At 46.3% G+C, this 13745-nt stretch overlaps 1 protein-coding gene across 1 annotated transcript in view; it reads left to right on the top strand.

Moving 5' to 3' along the window:
• The window catches only part of LOC139411731 (uveal autoantigen with coiled-coil domains and ankyrin repeats-like), an 85362-nt gene that overhangs the window by 16228 nt on the left and 55389 nt on the right, over positions 1–13745 (top strand). The gene's annotated exons all lie outside the window — the stretch shown is intronic.

The raw sequence follows: 13745 nt of genomic DNA, 5'->3' as shown, positions 1-13745 counted from the left end.
AAATGTTAGGTTTATGATCACACTGGTAATAGAGCATTTGTTGTATTATTTGTGAGTCACAGCTGAGTGAGAATAATAAATAACTATTTTACTAGACAGATGGCCTTCATCTGATGGTCAGTCTGAGGGGAGGGAAGAAGCAGTGGTGAGGCTGCCTCTCTCAGCCATACTCCCCATCCCTCCACTCTCAGCCATACTCCCTTCCCTCCACTCTCCCTCCCTTCCCTCTCAGCCATACTCCCCATCCCTCCACTCTCCCTCCCTTCCCTCTCAGCCATACTCCCCATCCCTCCACTCTCAGCCATACTCCCCATCCCTCCACTCTCCCTCCCTTCCCTCTCAGCCATACTCTCCCTCCCTTCCCTCTCAGCCATACTCTCCCTCCCTTCCCTCTCAGCCATACTCCCCATCCCTCCACTCTCCCTCCCTTCCCTCTCAGCCATACTCCCCATCCCTCCACTCTCCCTCCCTTCCCTCTCAGCCATACTCCCCATCCCTCCACTCCCAACCATACTCCCCATCCCTCCACTCCCAACCATACTCCCCATCCCTTCCCTCTCATCCCTCCACTCTCCCTCCCATCCCTCCACTCTCCCTCCACTCTCCCTCCCACCCCTCCACTCTCCCTCCCACCCCTCCACTCTCCCTCCCATCCCTCCACTCTCCCTCCCATCCCTCCACTCTCCCTCCCATCCCTCTACTTTCCCTCCACTCTCCCTCTACTCTCCCTCTACTCTCCCTCCACTCTCCCTCCCTTCCCCCCACTCTCCCTCCCTTCCCCCCCACTCTCTCTCCCTTCCCCCCCACTCTCCCTCCCTTCCCCCCCACTCTCTCTCCCTTCCCCCCCACTCTCTCTCCCTTCCCCCCCAACTCTCTCTCCCTTCCCCCCCAACTCTCTCTCCCTTCCCCCCCACTCTCTCTCCCTTCCCCCCCACTCTCTCTCCCTTCCCCCCCACTCTCTCTCCCTTCCCCCCCACTCTCTCTCCCATCCCTCCACTCTCAATCCACTCTCCCTCCACTCTCCCTCCCTTCCCCCCCACTCTCCCTCCCTTCCCCCCCTTCCCCCCCACTGTCTCTCCCTTCCCCCCCACTCTCTCTCCCTTCCCCCCCACTCTCCCCCCCTCTGCTGAGAAAAGGGGACAACATCTTCCAGCTGATGGTGAAACTCAAGTCACACTGTATTATTTCTGCTTCATGCACCAATTCATGGTGTTACTCTTATGGCCAGAGAGAGTGCATTTTCTGGCTGATAATAAAGTGTTGAACAAGGTGTTGGCACAGTGCAGAATAACAACTTAAACATGAACTTACTCATAAAAACAGCAGTATTCGTTGAGTCTGTATTCGTTGATTCTCTTACGGTATCATCTTTCCTGTAGGTTCCAGGCTTCTTTTTACAGGCTATGGCTCCAGGAAACTGTGCAGACATGGTGATCTGAGCTATCTGATTGGCCAGCGGTAGGCCTATAGGTGCACTTGATTTGCTCTCTATGTCTGCCTGTTAGGCAGAGTTTTAAAAATGTATATATATTTTTTAAATGCAACCTTTATTTAACTAGGCAAGTCAGTTAAGAACAAATTCTTATTTACAATGACGGCCTAGGAACAGTGGGTTAACTGCCTTTTTCAGGGGCAGAACGACAGATTTGTACCTAATCAGTTCAGGGATTCGATCCAGCAACCTTACTGGCCCAACGCTCTAACCACTAGGCTACCTGCCTTCAGACACATGAAGTGGTTCAAAATGGGAACACTTTGCATTCTGCTAGGACTGGGAAGAATGAATCAAGTGCACCTACCGTCAACAGTGTGAAACCAATACAAAAAATGGAATGCAAAGCTTTATCTTAGGTATAAAAAAATATATATATTGAACATTGAAAGTCAATATATATAAAAAAAATATTTAAAAAAATAAAAAGAGTTCTTAATATATATATATATTATTATTGAACAATTCTTTTTACAAGAGTGTTTGGTGAATGCCTTGGAGATTATGATCGACCGGTTGGTGACCACTACCATAGATTGTTTCTTAGGAAATGACCACATAATAGTAATGGGGACCAGTAGGAGGCAGGTAGATCACATGATAGCAAGGGGAACCAGTAGGAGTCAGGTAGGTCACAATTTGGTTTAAATAATGCAAAAACAAAGTGTTGGAGGAGAAAGTAAAAGTGCAATATGTGCCATGTAAGAAAGCTAACGTTTCAGTTCCTTGCTCAGAACATGAGAACATATGAAAGCTGGTGGTTCCTTTTAACAGGAGACTTCAATATTCCCAGGTAAGACGTTTTAGGTTGTTAGGTAGTTATTATAGGAATTGTAGGACTATTTCTCTCTACCATTTGTATTTCATGAACCTTTGACAATTGGATGTTCTTATAGGCACTTTATTATTGCCAGTGTAACAGTATAGCTTCCGTCCCTCTCCTCGCCCCTACCTGGGCTCGAACCAGGAACACATCGACAACAGCCACCCTCGAAGCAACGTTATCCATGCAGAGCAAGGGGAACAACCACTCCAAGTCTCAGAGCGAGTGATGTTTGAAACGTTATTAGCGCGCACCCCGCTAACTAGCTAGCCATTTCACATCGGTTACACCAGCCTAATCTCGGGAGTTGATAGACTTGAAGTCATAAACAGCGCAATGCTTGAAGCATTGCGAAGAGCTGCTGGCAATTCGCACGAAAGTGCTGTTTGATTGAATGCTTACGAGCCGGCTGGTGCCTACCACCGCTCAGTCAGACTGCCCTGTCAAATCATAGACTTAATTATAACATAATAACACAGAGAAATACGAGCCTTAGGTCATTAATATGGTCGAATCCGGAAACTATCATCTCGAAAACAAAACATTTATTCTTTCAGTGAAATACGGAACGTTCCGTATTTTATCTAACGGGTGGCATCCATAAGTCTAAATATTGCTGTTACATTGCACAACCTTCAATGTTATGTCATAATTACGTAAAATTCTGGCAAATGAGGCGGCCCAAACTGTTGCATATACACTGACTCTGCGTGCAATGAACGCAAGAGAAGTGACACAATTTCACCTGGTTAATATTGACTGCTAACCTGGGTTTCTTTTAGTTAAATATGCAGGTTTAAAAATATATACTTCTGTGTTTTGATTTTAAGAAAAGCATTGATGTTTATGGTTAGGTACACATTGGATCAACGGCAGTCCTTTTTCACGAATATGCACAACATCGATTATATGCAACGCAGGACACGCTAGATAAACTAGTAATATCATCAACCATGTGTAGTTAACTAGTGATTATGATTGATTGTTTTTTATAACATGAGTTTAATGCTAGCTAGCAACTTACCGTGGCTTCTTACTGCATTCGCATAACAGGCAGGCTCCTCGTGGAGTGCAATGTAATCAGGTGGTTAGAGCATTGGACTAGTTAACTGTAAGGTTGCAAGATTGAATCCCCCGAGCTGACAAGGTAAAAAAATCTGCCGTTCTGCCCCTGAACAAGGCAGTTAACCCACTGTTCTTAGGCCATCATTGAAAATAAGAATGTGGTCTTAACTGACTTTCCTAGTTAAATAAAGATTAAATAAAGGTGTAAAAAATGTTTTTTTTAAATTATTATTATTAATTATTTTTTTAAATCGGCCAAATCGGTGTCCAAAAATACCGATTTCCGATTGTTATGAAAACTTGAAATCGGCCCTAATTAATCGGCCATTCTGATTAATCGTTCGACCTCTAGTGTGGAGAGTTCTTGGTACTGTAGCACCTGCCTCTGATGCTGGCACTTGGCAGTGGTCCTGGTACCTCATACCAAAAATGTGACAAATAATATATTTCCATACAAATGTATGTATTACAAAAACATTGTAATATTGTTTATATTTCACATAAAATATATTTTATGGATGCATTTTATGAATATATATATATTTTGGTATGGGACAGTCCAGTCCTGTTACAGTGCTCAGCCTGTTGGTGCATTAGGCTGACAGTAAAAGCCTAAGTTAGGCCCAGTTGGAGGTTACATGTTTTGCATTCTGATAACTAAGGAATGGTATGATTTATCTAGTGGGCACCATGACAATTAGATCATGGAATTATTTCCTGCTTTACAGAGGTTGCCACTTGTCATAAATCATATTTGTGTTTTATTACTGTAGCCCAACTGTTGCTAGGTTACATGCATTTGGGCTCATGAACGCAGCTGCCTGGTAAAGAAGGACAGATGACTGGGAAGGAGAAGACCCCACGCGGCGTCTGGCATTTCTCAGAAACTCTATTAAATGAATACAGTTGGCTTTGGGGATGACCAGTGAAATATACCTGCTGGAGCGCGTGCTACGGGTGGTGACCAGTGAAATATACCTGCTGGAGCGCGTGCTACGGGTGGTGACCAGTGACCTGAGATAAGGCGGGGCTTTACCTAGCAAAGACTTATAGATGACCTGGAGCCAGTGGGTTTGGCGACAAATATGAAGTGAGGGCAAGCCAACAGGAGCATACAGTTCGCAGTGGTGGGTAGTATATGGGGCCTTGGTGACAAAACGGATGCTTGTGCTTGTGAAATATTTCACAATACAGAAATCTATATTTAATTCGGAAAGCCATATTCGTAGTGTGTTTCATGGCGTCTGTAAAGCTATGTGTTGGGACTCGGCTCAATACAGAGGAAATTAAATGTTTCCTTGTTGATTATATATCAAGACTTCCGCCCGGCCCCCAACATTACCTTGTTATGGAACTTACAGCCAGGCTCAGCCCCCAACATTACCTTGTTATGGAAGTTACAGCCAGGCTCGGCCCCCAACATTACCTTGTCATGGAACTTACAGCCAGGCTCAGCCCCCAACATTACCTTGTTATGGAACTTACAACCAGGCTCAGCCCCCAACATTACCTTGTTATGGAACTTACAGCCAGGCTCAGCCCCCAACATTACCTTGTTATGGAACTTACAGCCAGGCTCAGCCACCAACATGACCTTGATATGGAACTTACAGCCAGGCTCAGCCCCCAACATTACCTTGTTATGGAACTTACAGCCAGGCTCAGCCACCAACATGACCTTGATATGGAACTTACAGCCAGGCTCAGCCCCCAACATTACCTTGTTATGGAACTTACAGCCAGGCTCAGCCCCCAACATTACCTTGTTATGGAACTTACAACCAGGCTCAGCCCCCAACATTACCTTGTTATGGAACTTACAGCCAGGCTCAGCCCCCAACATGACCTTGTTATGGAACTTACAGCCAGACTCAGCCCCCAACATGACCTTGTTATGGAACTTACAGCCAGGCTCAGCCACCAACATGACCTTGTTATGGAAGTTACAGCCAGGCTCGGCCCCCAACATGACCTTGTTATGGAACTTACAGCCAGGCTCGGCCCCCAACATTACCTTGTTATGGAAGTTACAGCCAGGCTCGGCCCCCAACATTACCTTGTTATGGAACTTACAGCCAGGCTCAGCCCCCAACATTACCTTGTTATGGAACTTACAGCCAGGCCTGCCCCCAACATTACCTTGTTATGGAACTTACAGCCAGGCTCGGCCCCCAACATGACCTTGTTATGGAACTTACAGCCAGGCTCAGCCACCAGCATGACCTTGTTATGGAACTTACAGCCAGGCTCAGCCCCCAACATGACCTTGTTATGGAACTTACAGCCAGGCTCAGCCCCCAACATGACCTTGTTATGGAACTTACAGCCAGGCTCAGCCCCCAACATTACCTTGTTATGGAACTTACAGCCAGGCTCGGCCCCCAACATTACCTTGTTATGGAACTTACAGCCAGGCTCAGCCCCCAACATTACCTTGTTATGGAACTTACAGCCAGGCTCAGCCACCAACATGACCTTGTTATGGAACTTACAGCCAGGCTCAGCCACCAACATGACCTTGTTATGGAACTTACAGCCAGGCTCGGCCCCCAACATTACCTTGTTATGGAACTTACAGCCAGGCTCAGTCAGCTGTATGGAGGTTTTATTCATTATGAAATATTGTGTCAGCTAAATGTTGCCCCTATTTATCAAGACAAATCCTGTGTAGAATTTAAATCAGCATTGAAGAAAGTAACATGTTTTATTTATGAACTGTGATGTCGAAAGCAAACATGGCCTAGATAAAAAAACAATAGACATTTGTTTTATCTGTTACACTTAACTTGAGTCCACAGTAGCATACAGGGCTTTTCACCTACATCAGGGTGGCTGGTACACCCCAATGGGTTTTTAGGATTAAAGTCTGGCTCCATGTGCTGACCATGAGGTCATCCTGGCAGTACTAGTCTGCTGTGTAGGGCCCTTACATCATAGCCTCTCAGTAGGAGAGTGAGGAGCAAAGATGAGAGGGGCGTGTGTGTTGGGGGGGTTTGCGCTGAGGGATTTCGCAGAGTCAGGGAGAACCATGGCTGAGGGCTTATCTCCCCCCTCCACACACACACATAGACTGAGCCACAGGAACACAAACCCTATTCTGCTGATGAGACAGGTGCTATGGAGAGGGCCCAGACAGGCGCTATGGAGAGGGCCCAGACAGGCGCTCTATGGAGAGGGCCCAGACTGGCGCTCTATGGAGAGGGCCCAGACTGGCGCTCTATGGAGAGGGCCCAGACTGGCGCTCTATGGAGAGGGCCCAGACTGGCGCTCTATGGAGAGGGCCCAGGCCGCCGGGCGCTCTATGGAGAGGGCCCAGGCCGCCTGGCGCTCTATGGAGAGGGCCCAGGCCGCCTGGCGCTCTATGGAGAGGGCCCAGGCCGCCTGGCGCTCTATGGAGAGGGCCCAGGCCGCCTGGCGCTCTATGGAGAGGGCCCAGGCCGCCTGGCGCTCTATGGAGAGGGCCCAGGCCGGCGGGCGCTCTATGGAGAGGGCCCAGGCGGGCGCTCTATGGAGAGGGCCCAGGCGGGCGCTCTATGGAGAGTTCGCTCAATGGAGAGGGCCCAGGCAGACACGACAGTGGAGTCTGGTGGGGAGAAAGGGAAACGTTCACTCTCCCTGCCTAGTTGAGGCAGGTTTCACTCTCCCTGCCTAGTTAAGGGACCGGGGGAGACCTAGTCAGTTGTACAACTGAATGTATTCAACTGAAATGTGTCTTCCGCATTTAACCCAGCCGGGGGCTGCCTTAATCGACATCCACGTCTTCGGTGAGGTTTCACTCTCCTGCCGAGTTGAGGGAGGGTTTCACTCTCCTGCCGAGTTGAGGGAGGGTTTCACTCTCCTGCCGAGTTGAGGGAGGGTTTCACTCTCCTGCCGAGTTGAGGGAGGGTTTCACTCTCCTGCCGAGTTGAGGGAGGGTTTCACTCTCCTGCCGAGTTGAAGGGAGGGTTTCACTCTCCTGCCCAGTTGAGGGAGGGTTTCACTCTCCTGCCCAGTTGAGGGAGGGTTTCACTCTCCTGCCCAGTTGAGGGAGGGTTTCACTCCCCTGCCCAGTTGAGGGAGGGTTTCACTCTCCTGCCCAGTTGAGGGAGGGTTTCACTCCAGCTTGGATTTAAAACTCTAAGTGGTTTCTTGTGCTCCTGCAGTTTCATCATGTGGGAATCCATTTTTGTGGTGTTGATATGCTTGCAAAGTCACCCAATGCTGCCCTCTGTTGGTCAGATATGGAGTATTGAATTGTCATTGGTTGAAACCATGTACTGGAGCTCTACGTTGCTCAAACTAGAGGAACTTCACAACTATAAAAAAAGGAAGCAGTTTTTCCCAAATTCATCTTGATGTCATTACTCCCCCACTAAATAAACAAAAGATCTCTGAAACAAACATTTTTGAGGGCCGGGGACAATGGGTTCACAGAAAAGAGTGTGGAGTTTTGAGGGGTTTTCCTAGTGGGACCTATTGACTGAACTGGTCATATAACCGGTAAAGAAAGAGTGGAGTGCTGATTACAGGCAAGTCCACACCCGCAAGCTGAGCCTCTTCCCAGATTGGAATGTTGCTATGCCAAAACTGGCATTTTCCTCACGTAGACGAACTGTCCACTACAGAGGTTTACCTAGCTGTGACATTTACCATAATGGATGGCTTTTTAATGGGACTTTTATCAACAATGGTCCCTGACAGTAATGTCCATGTGAACAATGTTACTCCATATTTGTCATAAAGCATCCAGTGTATTGCATAAGTCATTCCAGTAAATTGCTGCTTCTGTTGGCACTGTAAGATGAGAGATCACTGTTTTATCAACTTTTAATTGCAACATATTATGTCTTTATGCAACTTTGTCTTGACAGAATACAAAGGGGCTTTAAAGACACAGTATTCTGTGTCAGCATGTTTCTTCTAGATTCTTCTATTGAGCCTCATGCCTTGCCCTCTGTATAGTGTGTGTGTGTGTGTGTGTGTGTGTGTGCTGTGACTTGTAGCTAGCTACTGGTGGTGTTAGCCACCTTCACCACCAGGTTACTTTCAGGGAGTCACTGCTGTTGTTTAGTTTCAATTCACCTCTATTCATTTTGTTGTACGTTTATTTCATCACTCTGACTAACTGGACTGATCCCTCCAGTGAGTGTGGTGTCACGCTGCCCTCAGCCTCATATGGACTGATCCCTCCAGTGAGTGTGGTGTCACTCAGCCCTCAGCCTCATATGGACTGATCTCTCCAGTGAGTGTGGTGTCACGCTGCTCTCAGCCTCATATGGACTGATCTCTCCAGTGAGTGTGGTGTCACGCTGCCCTCAGCCTCATATGGACTGATCTCTCCAGTGAGTGTGGTGTCACGCTGCCCTCAGCCTCATATGGACTGATCTCTCCAGTGAGTGTGGTGTCACGTTGCCCTCAGCCTCATATGGACTGATCTCTCCAGTGAGTGTGGTGTCACGCTGCTCTCAGCCTCCTATGGACTGATCCCTCCAGTGAGTGTGGTGTCACTCAGCCCTCAGCCTCATATGGACTGATCTCTCCAGTGAGTGTGGTGTCACGCTGCTCTCAGCCTCATATGGACTGATCTCTCCAGTGAGTGTGGTGTCACGCTGCCCTCAGCCTCATATGGACTGATCTCTCCAGTGAGTGTGGTGTCACGCTGCCCTCAGCCTCATATGGACTGATCTCTCCAGTGAGTGTGGTGTCACGTTGCCCTCAGCCTCATATGGACTGATCTCTCCAGTGAGTGTGGTGTCACGCTGCTCTCAGCCTCCTATGGACTGATCTCTCCAGTGAGTGTGGTGTCACACTGCCCTCAGCCTCATATGGACTGATCTCTCCAGTGAGTGTGGTGTCATGCTGCTCTCAGCCTTATATGGACTGATCTCTCCAGTGAGTGTGGTGTCACACTGCTCTCAGCCACGCTGCTCTCAGCCTCATATGGACTGATCCCTCCAGTGAGTGTGGTGTCACACTGCCCTCAGGCTCATGGACTGATCTCTCCAGTGAGTGTGGTGTCACACTGCCCTCAGCCTCATGGACTGATCTCTCCAGTGAGTGTGGTGTCACGCTGCTCTCAGCCTCATATAGACTGATCTCTCCAGTGAGTGTGGTGTCACACTGCTCTCAGCCTCATATGGACTGATCTCTCCAGTGAGTGTGGTGTCACGCTGCCCTCAGCCTCATATAGACTGATCTCTCCAGTGAGTGTGGTGTCACGTTGCCCTCAGCCTCATATGGACTGATCTCTCCAGTGAGTGTGGTGTCATGCTGCTCTCAGCCTCATATAGACTGATCCCTCCAGTGAGTGTGGTGTCACGCTGCTCTCAGCCTCATATGGACTGATCTCTCCAGTGAGTGTGGTGTCACGCTGCCCTCAGCCTCATATGGACTGATCTCTCCTCCAGTGAGTGTGGTGTCATGCTGCTCTCAGCCTCATATGGACTGATCTCTCCAGTGAGTGTGGTGTCATGCTGCTCTCAGCCTCATATGGACTGATCTCTCCAGTGAGTGTGGTGTCATGCTGCTCTCAGCCTCATATGGACTGATCTCTCCAGTGAGTGTGGTGTCACGCTGCCCTCAGCCTCATATGGATTGATCTCTCCAGTGAGTGTGGTGCCATGCTGCTCTCAGCCACGCTGCTCTCAACCAGTGATCACTGTTTAACAGTATGACTTTGGTTAATTTGGTTAGTTTCAATATACCACCATTCATTTTTGTTTGTATCATCAGTGATATGACCAAACTGTCCCGGCCTCCCTCCAGTGGGTGTGGGGTGTCCTGTTGCATTCAGCCTCATAAATCAAAGTTTATTGGTCACATACACAGTTTACCAGATGTTATAGCGGGTCCAGTAAAATGCTTATGTTACTAGGGCCTAACAATCCAGGACAATGTTTTTGTTACTAGGACCTAACAATCCAATGTTTATGTTACTAGGACCTAACAATCCAGGACAATGTTTTTGTTACTAGGGCCTAACAATCCAGGACAATGTTTATGTTACTAGGACCTAACAATCCAATGTTTATGTTACTAGGACCTAACAATCCAGGACAATGTTTATGTTACTAGGACCTAACAATACAATGTTTATGTTACTGGGGCCTAACAATCCAGTAAAATGCTTATGTTACTAGGACCTAACTTACTAGGACCTAACAATCCAGGACAATGTTTATGTTACTAGGACCTAACAATCTAGGACAATGTTTATGTTACTAGGACCTAACAATACAATGTTTATGTTACTGGGGCCTAACAATCCAGGACAATGTTTATGTTACTAGGGCCTAACAATCCAGGACAATGTTTATGTTACTAGGACCTAACAATACAATGTTTATGTTACTAGGGCCTAACAATCCAGGACAATATTTATGTTACTAGGGCCTAACAATCTAGGACAATGTTTATGTTACTAGGACCTAACACTCCATTACAATGTTTGTTACTAGGGCCTAACAATCCAGGACAATGTTTATGTTACTAGGGCCTAACAATCCAGGACAATGTTTATGTTACTAGGGCCTAACAATCCAGGACAATATTTATGTTACTAGGGCCTAACAATCCAGGACAATGTTTATGTTACTAGGACCTAACAATACAATGTTTATGTTACTAGGGCCTAACAATCCAGGACAATGTTTATGTTACTAGGGCCTAACAATCCAGGACAATGTTTATGTTACTAGGGCCTAACAATCCAGGACAATGTTTATGTTACTAGGGCCTAACAATCCAGGACAATGTTTATGTTACTAGGGCCTAACAATCCAGGACAATGTTTATGTTACTAGGGCCTAACAATCCAGGACAATGTTTATGTTACTAGGGCCTAACAATCTAGGACACTGTTTATGTTACTAGGGCCTAACAATCCATGACAATGTTTATGTTACTAGGGCCTAACAATCCAGGACAATGTTTATGTTACTAGGGCCTAACAATCCAGGACAATGTTTATGTTACTAGGGCCTAACAATCCAGGACAATATTTATGTTACTAGGGCCTAACAATCTAGGACAATGTTTATGTTACTAGGACCTAACACTCCATTACAATGTTTATGTTACTAGGACCTAACAATACAGTACAATGTTTTTGTTACTAGGGCCTAACAATCTAGGACAATGTTTATGTTACTAGGACCTAACAATACAATGTTTGTTACTAGGACCTAACAATACAGTACAATGTTTTTGTTACTAGGGCCTAACAATCTAGGACAATGTTTATGTTACTAGGACCTAACAATACAATGTTTATGTTACTAGGACCTAACAATCTAGGACAATGTTTATGTTACTAGGGCCTAACAATCTAGGACAATGTTTATGTTACTAGGACCTAACAATACAATGTTTTTGTTACTAGGACCTAACAATCTAGGACAATGGTTATGTTACTAGGACCTAACACTCCAGGACAATGTTTATGTTACTAGGACCTAACACTCCAGGACAATGTTTATGTTGCTAGGGCCTAACACTCCAGGACAATGTTTATGTTACTAGGACCTAACAATCTAGGACAATGTTTATGTTACTAGGGCCTAACAATCTAGGACAATGTTTATGTTACTAGGACCTAACAATACAATGTTTTTGTTACTAGGACCTAACAATCTAGGACAATGGTTATGTTACTAGGACCTAACACTCCAGGACAATGTTTATGTTACTAGGACCTAACACTCCAGGACAATGTTTATGTTACTAGGACCTAACACTCCAGGACAATGTTTATGTTACTAGGACCTAACAATCTAGGACAATGTTTATGTTACTAGGGCCTAACAATCTAGGACAATGTTTATGTTACTAGGACCTAACAATACAATGTTTTTGTTACTAGGACCTAACAATCTAGGACAATGTTTATGTTACTAGGACCTAACACTCCAGGACAATGTTTATGTTGCTAGGGCCTAACACTCCAGGACAATGTTTATGTTACTAGGACCTAACACTCCAGGACAATGTTTATGTTACTAGGACCTAACACTCCAGGACAATGTTTATGTTGCTAGGACCTAACACTCCAGGACAATGTTTATGTTACTAATTATAATAAAAACATGTCTGCTGAGTCAGTGACCACTGTTCCACATTTATAGCAGCCAAATCAGCAACCAGGCAGCAGCAGAGCGAGTCTAAACGCCCTCTATCTCCATGTCATCAGGCCCAGCTGGGACAATACAGCCCCATGGGCCCCCGCCAGCCAATACCAATAAGCCAGACAGTTTTTTAATACCTCCGCCAGGGACCCTGTTATTGCAGCGAATAGAATTGCAATGTGCGAGTGATGTCGCTGTCAGGCGCTGCTGTTATTTTTTCCCTCCCCTTTCAGGTCCATATGAAGGAAAAAGAGAACACGCAGAGGTCACCGCAATGCTTTCTCAAACATCCCAGGAATTTCGACAACCGGAATTGTTTTGAAATGGGAGATTTTATTTGGCACTACTTTCTGCCCCCCTTGTCTGACGGTTTTAGATTTGGGAGTAAGGGGAGAGTTTCGCCTCTGTTGTCCAGATACTGCCGTTTGTCTTTGGTGTCTTTCAGACAGATTGACCAGGAGGAGGACAGAGTGATAGTTCCATGTTCTTGTCTGTTATGACCCAATGTCTCAGGAGGACAGAGTGATAGTTCCATGTTCTTGTCTCTGTTATGACCCAATGTCCCAGGAGGACAGAGTGATAGTTCCATGTTCTTGTCTGTTATGACCCAATGTCTCAGGAGGACAGAGTGATAGTTCCATGTTCTTGTCTGTTATGACCCAATGTCTCAGGAGGACAGAGTGATAGTTCCATGTTCTTGTCTCTGTTATGACCCAATGTCTCAGGAGGACAGAGTGATAGTTCCATGTTCTTGTCTTTGTTATGACCCAATGTCTCAGGAGGACAGAGTGATAGTTCCATGTTGTTGTCTCTGTTATGACCCAATGTCCCAGGAGGACAGAGTGATAGTTCCATGTTCTTGTCTCTGTTATGACCCAATGTCCCAGGAGGACAGAGTGATAGTTCCATGTTCTTGTCTGTTATGACCCAATGTCTCAGGAGGACAGAGTGATAGTTCCATGTTCTTGTCTGTTATGACCCAATGTCTCAGGAGGACAGAGTGATAGTTCCATGTTCTTGTCTCTGTTATGACCCAATGTCTCAGGAGGACAGAGTGATAGTTCCATGTTCTTGTCTCTGTTATGACCCAATGTCTCAGGAGGACAGAGTGATAGTTCCATGTTCTTGTCTCTGTTATGACCCAATGTCTCAGGAGGACAGAGTGATAGTTCCATGTTCTTGTCTCTGTTATGACCCAATGTCCCAGGAGGACAGAGTGATAGTTCCATGTTCTTGTCTGTTATGACCCAATGTCCCAGGAGGA

Source organism: Oncorhynchus clarkii, chromosome 6 (assembly GCF_045791955.1).
Source record: "Oncorhynchus clarkii lewisi isolate Uvic-CL-2024 chromosome 6, UVic_Ocla_1.0, whole genome shotgun sequence".
Classification (NCBI taxonomy): domain Eukaryota; kingdom Metazoa; phylum Chordata; class Actinopteri; order Salmoniformes; family Salmonidae; genus Oncorhynchus; species Oncorhynchus clarkii.
The sequence above is the reverse complement of the archived record's forward strand: the minus strand, read 5'-3'. Positions and strand labels throughout refer to the sequence as shown.